The sequence below is a fragment of the Myotis davidii genome, unplaced genomic scaffold (assembly GCF_000327345.1).
Source record: "Myotis davidii unplaced genomic scaffold, ASM32734v1 scaffold83, whole genome shotgun sequence".
In the NCBI taxonomy this organism is placed as follows: domain Eukaryota; kingdom Metazoa; phylum Chordata; class Mammalia; order Chiroptera; family Vespertilionidae; genus Myotis; species Myotis davidii.
In genome coordinates, this window is record NW_006294121.1 from 2,137,758 (window position 1) to 2,144,258 (window position 6,501).

The 6,501-nt window shown below is 39.7% G+C and overlaps 1 long non-coding RNA gene across 1 annotated transcript; it reads right to left on the reverse strand.

The window, feature by feature from the left end:
* Positions 1-3,027: 3,027 nt before the first annotated feature.
* On the reverse strand, positions 3,028-5,056 carry LOC107183855. The gene is made up of 2 exons (XR_001514661.1): positions 4,945-5,056; positions 3,028-4,417 (listed from the first exon to the last, which is right to left on the reverse strand). It is a non-coding gene; the product is annotated as an uncharacterized LOC107183855 (long non-coding RNA).
* Between the last annotated feature and the right edge of the window lie 1,445 nt (positions 5,057-6,501).

Consider the following 6,501-nt stretch of genomic DNA (forward strand, 5'->3'; position numbering starts at 1 on the left):
TCCTGAAAACCCCATATATTTTAATTCTGAAGGACTAGGTTCCACATAAGTTAAATACTTATTTTTTTCAGATACGAAGAGGAAGCTAGAATGACAGAGAAGCAGTTGCTTTTTCTCTTTAGCACAGAGATAGGGAGAAAAGGCAACCTTATTTCTTTAGTTAGAGTTGTGGGCCCAAATGTATGAAAATAAAACATTAGTATTTCAAACTTATTTAGGAATTGATGAATATATAGAAATTATGATTGGATAAAAATTCATAAGGATTTCACGTGAATCAGTTATAATTTTGTTTTAATTAGTTGTTCATTTTGCTTTGGTCCACCACAAAGTTATTTTAATTGGCATGTATTCTTTGTCTAAAGGATGCTATTGAAATAAGGGTGTAAACTCTCTGTTTTGGTGATCATGGGATATTGTTATAAATTCTGACCTTCCATTGCTCAGTATAAATTTTATAGGTACTCCTTGGGGAAATTTTGTTCATGTATAACTGCCTGCAAAACTTCTGCTTAGTTAATTCAATGAATCTTTACCTAATCAAGTTTCTCTTTCTTTTCGTTTTGGCCACCAGGAAGGTCCATGCACACTTCTGTGGCCCAGTAACAGTCATTGTGGGGCACAAGTCTCATGAATGCTTCAGTGTGGTTTTTTTTTCTTAAATTGTATACGGGCCAAAAAAGAGCTATAAATTCCTTGTTTATAGCCCTAATAAAATTGTAAGAACAAAAAAAAAAACCAAGTATACAAAATTTAATGCAAACAAAATGATAAAACTAGCCTTAAGTGAAGAAAACAATTCCATGTTCCTGAGTCTGATACCAGGTGAGAATGTTTTCCACTGCCCACTTTAATCACTATTTAAAATACCCCCAAAAGAACACAATTTCACTTTTCAAATTATTGATTGAGACCCCACAAGATTTAATCCAACTGAAAACTTGTATTTTGCTAAATGAAGTTCTGGTTACCCAAATAGGGCTCAACTTTGCTAGATTATAGAATTCCACTCTGCCCACCTTGACTTTATTTTTAATCTACAGACCTGTGGTCATGTTTCTTATTTGTAGACATAGAATCCTTTGCCAAGTCAATAAAAGCCAGAAACATGCCATCCTTAAAAGGAAACACCAAGGCTCATATACATTTCCTCTGAACTAATTGAATGTAAAGTTGACAGAAGCAAGATGATCTCCAGCCACAGAGGCCATATGAGAGAAACATAACAGGGTAGAAACAGGTCAAAAGGCTTGAATGCCGCCCTGCCTGATGTTGCTCAGTGGTTAGAGTGAGGGCCTGCCCACCACAGGTTTGATCCTGGGTGAGTGCAGGACGCAATCAATAGATTTGTCTCTCTTACACTGCTGTTTCTCTCTCCCCTCCTACTCCCTCCTTCCCTTCCATGCTCTCTAAAAATCAATGGGAAAAAAATCCTCAGGTTAGGATTAACAAAACAAAACAAAACAAAACAAAAAAAGGCTTGGATGCCACCAAGGCAAATAACAGGTCAGGAAGTTCAGAACAGTACAGCAGGGCTGAGCAGATTTTATTTATTTATTTACTTAATATAGTTTATTGATTTTTTTACAGAGAGGAAGGGAGAGGGATAAAGAGTTAGAAACATTGAAGAGAGAGAAACATCGATCAGCTGCCTCCTGCACACCTCCTACTGGGGAGGTGCCTGAAACCAAGGTACATGCCCTTGACTGGAATTGAATCTAGGACCTTTCTGTCTGCAAGCCGACGCTCTATCCACTGAGCCAAACCGCTTAGGGCAGGGCTGAGCAGATTTTAGATAACATAATATAGGTTTAACAAGATATCTGGTAAAAATGTAATCTTTCTCATCTCACCTGGTTTGAACAGCTGCTCATTTCTTTTGAACAAGGAGAGCCATCTATAGAGATCTGAACAAAAGTGATTGTGAGTAGTTGGTAGGGATTTGGAGCAGTGGTTGTTCAATGCAATCACCTGGGGAGCTTTAATAAACTCCTGGAGTGGGGCCCAGGCAAATGTGCTTAAAAAAAAAAAATCCCTCTGCCCTAGCTGGTTTGGCTCAGTGGATGCAGTGTTGGCTTGCAGACTGAAGGTCCCAGGTTTTATTCTGGTCAAGGGCAGGTCAAGGGCACATGCCTAGGTTGCGGGCTTGATCCCCAGTAGGGGGCATGCAGGAGGCAGCCAATCAATGATTCTCATCACTGATGTTTCTATCTCTCCCTCTCCTTTCTTCTCTGAAATCAATAAAAGTATTTTTTTTAATTTTAAAAATTAAAAAAAATCACTCCCAGGTGATTCTAATGGGCATCACAGATTTAGAGAAATCATTGAACAGGAGACGAATAACCCTTTATGGAGCAGAAGAAGCAACAGCGGTTCTCAACCTGTGGGTCGCGACCCCTTTGGGGGTCAAACGACCCTTTCACAGGGGTCGCCTAAGACCATCAGAAAACACACATATAATTACATATTGTTTTGGTGATTAATCACTATGCTTTAATTATGTTCAATTTGTAACAATGAAAATACATCCTGCATATCAGATATTTACAATACGATTCATAACAGTAGCAAAATTACAGTTATGAAGTAGCAACGAAAATAATGTTATGGTTAGGGGGGTCACCACAACATGAGGAGCTGTATTAAAGGGTCGCGGCATTAGGAAGGTTGAGAACCACTGAATTAGAGAGAATCCTGAACCCACAAGTCCACTGAGGGCCACATGTGCAGAATAGGCTGGGAATTTTATGGAGTTCAAGAAAAAGAGAAATCCATTTTCTTCCATCACTTAATCTATATTCTATAACCTTGACTATCTTATCTGATAAAGCACATACCTCACAAACCTAAGGAGAGGAAAAGTAATTAGATGATTATGTAGATGGACAAGCATGTCTGGCTCCAAAGCATTACTTGCAGGGTGCTGGGGCCCAAGGAAGGCATAATTAGTTACTACTTTGAATCAGGTTAAGCAAGTCGATCAGCTTTGGAGTAAGGTGGGTGGGGAACACCAGAGCCTGTTCCCTATTTGATCTGCATGATAACCTAGAAAGATGGACCCCTCTGTACCATCACAATAAAGCAGGTTCATGCATAACCTCTAGTGTTTACAGCCACCTTTAGTTGCTATTTATTTTACCAAGCTATTTCTTTCCCCTATTCAGAAATAGATCCTTCATTTTTATAGCACTTTCATGAATATTCATTTATTCTTAAATATCTTAGAAAGCATTCCAAAAGTTTAAGTGTCTGATACCAATAGATGCATGTTGGCATCTGCACAGCTGACATATTAGGAATTTTTTTGAAGCATTGAGTAATGAATTAGATTTTGTCTTTACTAGCACTGAGTTTTCATTTAAGTTCTGTCAGTGACTGCTGACTTATAAGGCATCATGAGAAAAATAATCCACCTAGCACTGATCTTTCCAGTTGATATTCATGAGCACCTGAAATCATCTGTCAGAGGACAGAGCCAGATTCTTAGTTAACCCGCTATCCCATGGGTTTTGTCTTCCCACCAAGCGGGAAAAGGGGTCCTACCCTTGGATGTCTTACATATGACTCCAGCTTGACAAGGGCAGGTGATGATGGTAAGGCTGGTTCCCATGAGAAGTGCTGTCATGGTAAAGACCAATAGCCCACAAAAGCTCTGATCATGCTGATGAGAAAGGAAGCCATTGGCAGCCCAAAGGGAAAACTGATCTGATAGAAATCTCAGAGCATTGATCCCTCATACCTGATATATTATAGTGTGGGGGTTGTCTCTGTCAGCCAAAGAGGCATTTCATTTAATCATTCAAGTACACATTCTGTGTCAGGTATGGGGGGTGGGGGGGTTACTCAATGGGTTTTCATAGTATACAACAGCCCTCACCCAAGTTACAATTGCTATTAGAGCTGGTGGAGGAAGGGACTACTCTCATTTATCACTGCCCTGCTTGTAGGATTCATTCATTCATTGGCAAGCTTGTTCTGAGAACAATATCAGACACAAAGAAGAATGCTGCTCCCCTCCTTTGTTCCTTCCTTCCTCCTTTCCATCCGTCCTTCCACAGATATGTAAAGAGTATCTACTGTGTCTTATGTGCTAGAGTTAAAATGGTGAACTAAGCTTAAGTGATATATTCTAGAACAGGAATTCTTAACCTGGAGTCCATAGACACCCCTTCCCTTGAATCTGTGGTAGGTTGTACTGGGTGCTCTGGGATATAGAATCTCTGCCTGCCAGTCTAATGGAAGAAGTCAGAGCCAACCACACATAAGGAAATACATAACCGAAATTATTTCAGTTAGAGATCAGACCTACAGAAAATGAATCAGGGCACTGAGATAAAGAGTGAATGCCAGGAGATGCTGTGGGACATCTAGGGGGTCAGGGAGGGTCTCTCTCAGGAAGTGACATTCATGCTGACACCTGGAAGAACATAATAGACAGAAAGGTCAAAGGCCCTGCGATAGAAACAAGTAATCCCCCAGTTCCCTTTAGTCCAAGAATCCAGACCACTTAATCAGCGAATTGTTTCTCTGCTTTTGGAGAAAGAAACAAATCACAGGAGTCGGGAGAGGAAATTGGAGATGGTTTGAGAGTCAAACTGTCACAAGTGGCCCAAGGCAGCCGGGAGGATATGGACTGAGGGCCTTGGTATATGCCATGTGCAGACCCTCTGTGTGTGGTGTATCTGAAGGTCAGGGGGCACCTCTGTGCCTTTGCGCCACCCTAAGCCTTTCTTAGACCAGTTCATCATGGTCTGCCTTTCAGACAATAAGTTGCTATAATCAGAAGCCCCTCCTTGTTCCTAGAGAGGATCCACAAAACAATTATCGCCTGAAATCATGGACCCTAGTCCCGATTTTCAGAGGCCAACAGCATTGAAATGACCTCTCTACTCTAGGGATGAAAGAATGTCAGCTATTTGCCTCCAAGTCACATCTCAGTCTTACCTTCCAAGATCCGTTGGTGGGCATAAGAGTTCTGCTCATCCTGGCTTTTCCCAGTTGAATCCAGGGAAAGTTATTCATTTACCCTCATGCCTTTGACCTTTAGGAAAATTACCTTTTCCTAAAAAAAAAAAAAAAAGACAGCAAAGCGCCTAACAGCAGCCTCTAAGACAGTGGTTCTCAACCTTCCTAATGCCGCGACCCTTTAATTCAGTTCCTCATGTTGTGGTGACCCCCAACCATAAAATTATTTTCATTGCTACTTCATAACTGTAATGTTGCTACTGTTATGAATTGTAATGTAAATATCTGATATGCAGGATGTATTTTCATTGTTACAAATTGAACATAATTAAAGCATAGTGATTAATCACCAAAACAATATGTAATTATATGTGTGTTTTCCGATGGTCTTAGGCGACCCCTGTGAAAGGGTCGTTCGACCCCCAAAGGGGTCGCGACCCACAAGTTGAGAACCGCTGCTCTAAGACCTCACTTGTAGCTTATTAAAGTCGACGAAAATCCTACCCAGTGGCTATTAAACAAGCTCATATTTTTAAAAACCAACAATTTCTAGGGCATATCACAAGGTCACTGAACATTCAACCTAACACCCTATAATGAATGTTGGCTAACTTATTGCACAAATGCCATAAAGGGCGCATGCAACAACTTTTATTGAAAAGTAGACCAATTGCTTCTATCAGAATATCTTTCCTGATACTTTCAAATCTTCAGTTGCCTTATTCTTGTTCATAGTATCCCACACACACATACTTAAAATGTCAGATGAAAATCAGTGAGGGTTTGACATCTTTTATAAACGTTGCTAATTTCCTTCCTATACAGTTTGTATCTACACTTAATCTGTGGTCAGATGTGAGATGGTAGCTGATGGTCACACAAGAGACCTAAGCCACTGTGAAATCATGCATAATTAAAGAAAAAGTAAATTTTATCTATTGCACTCCACTTAAAGGAAGACAGGAAAGTGGATTAGTAAATGTTAGAAATATTTTCCAAAATCAATAGTTTAGATAAAAGGACTTTCGACAAAAAGTTTAGTTATAAGAAAATTCCTAGTGAATATCTAGTAAATCGTCAGTGTAAAAGTTTTTCCTTCTAAAGTGATATTTAAAAAGAAGCCTGGGGTAGAGGAAAGAGCCTTGGACTTGAAATCAGTTGATATAAGTTCCAGAACTAGCTCTGCCACTAATTGTACCACTCTGAGCAGATTGTATTTTGTACTATTTTGTCTCTCTGGGTCTCTGCTTCCTTATCTGTAAAATTACTGGGTTAGAAGAAATATTTCTAAGACCCTCGTGTAGCTCCAAAGCTCTATAAATCTCTGTCTGTGTGCACTTAGGCAATAGATTCCTAATGGGACTTGATCCCAGCAAATATCTTGACATTTCCAATGTGGTCTATTAGGCGGTGCATGATTCCTATGACAATTATACGGAATAGTTAGGCAATTGGTGGAGTTTCTTTATTTAGAGATTTACTAAATAAAGAATGCCATACCCATTATATTTTCTTCTTTTCTGTGCCATTTGACCT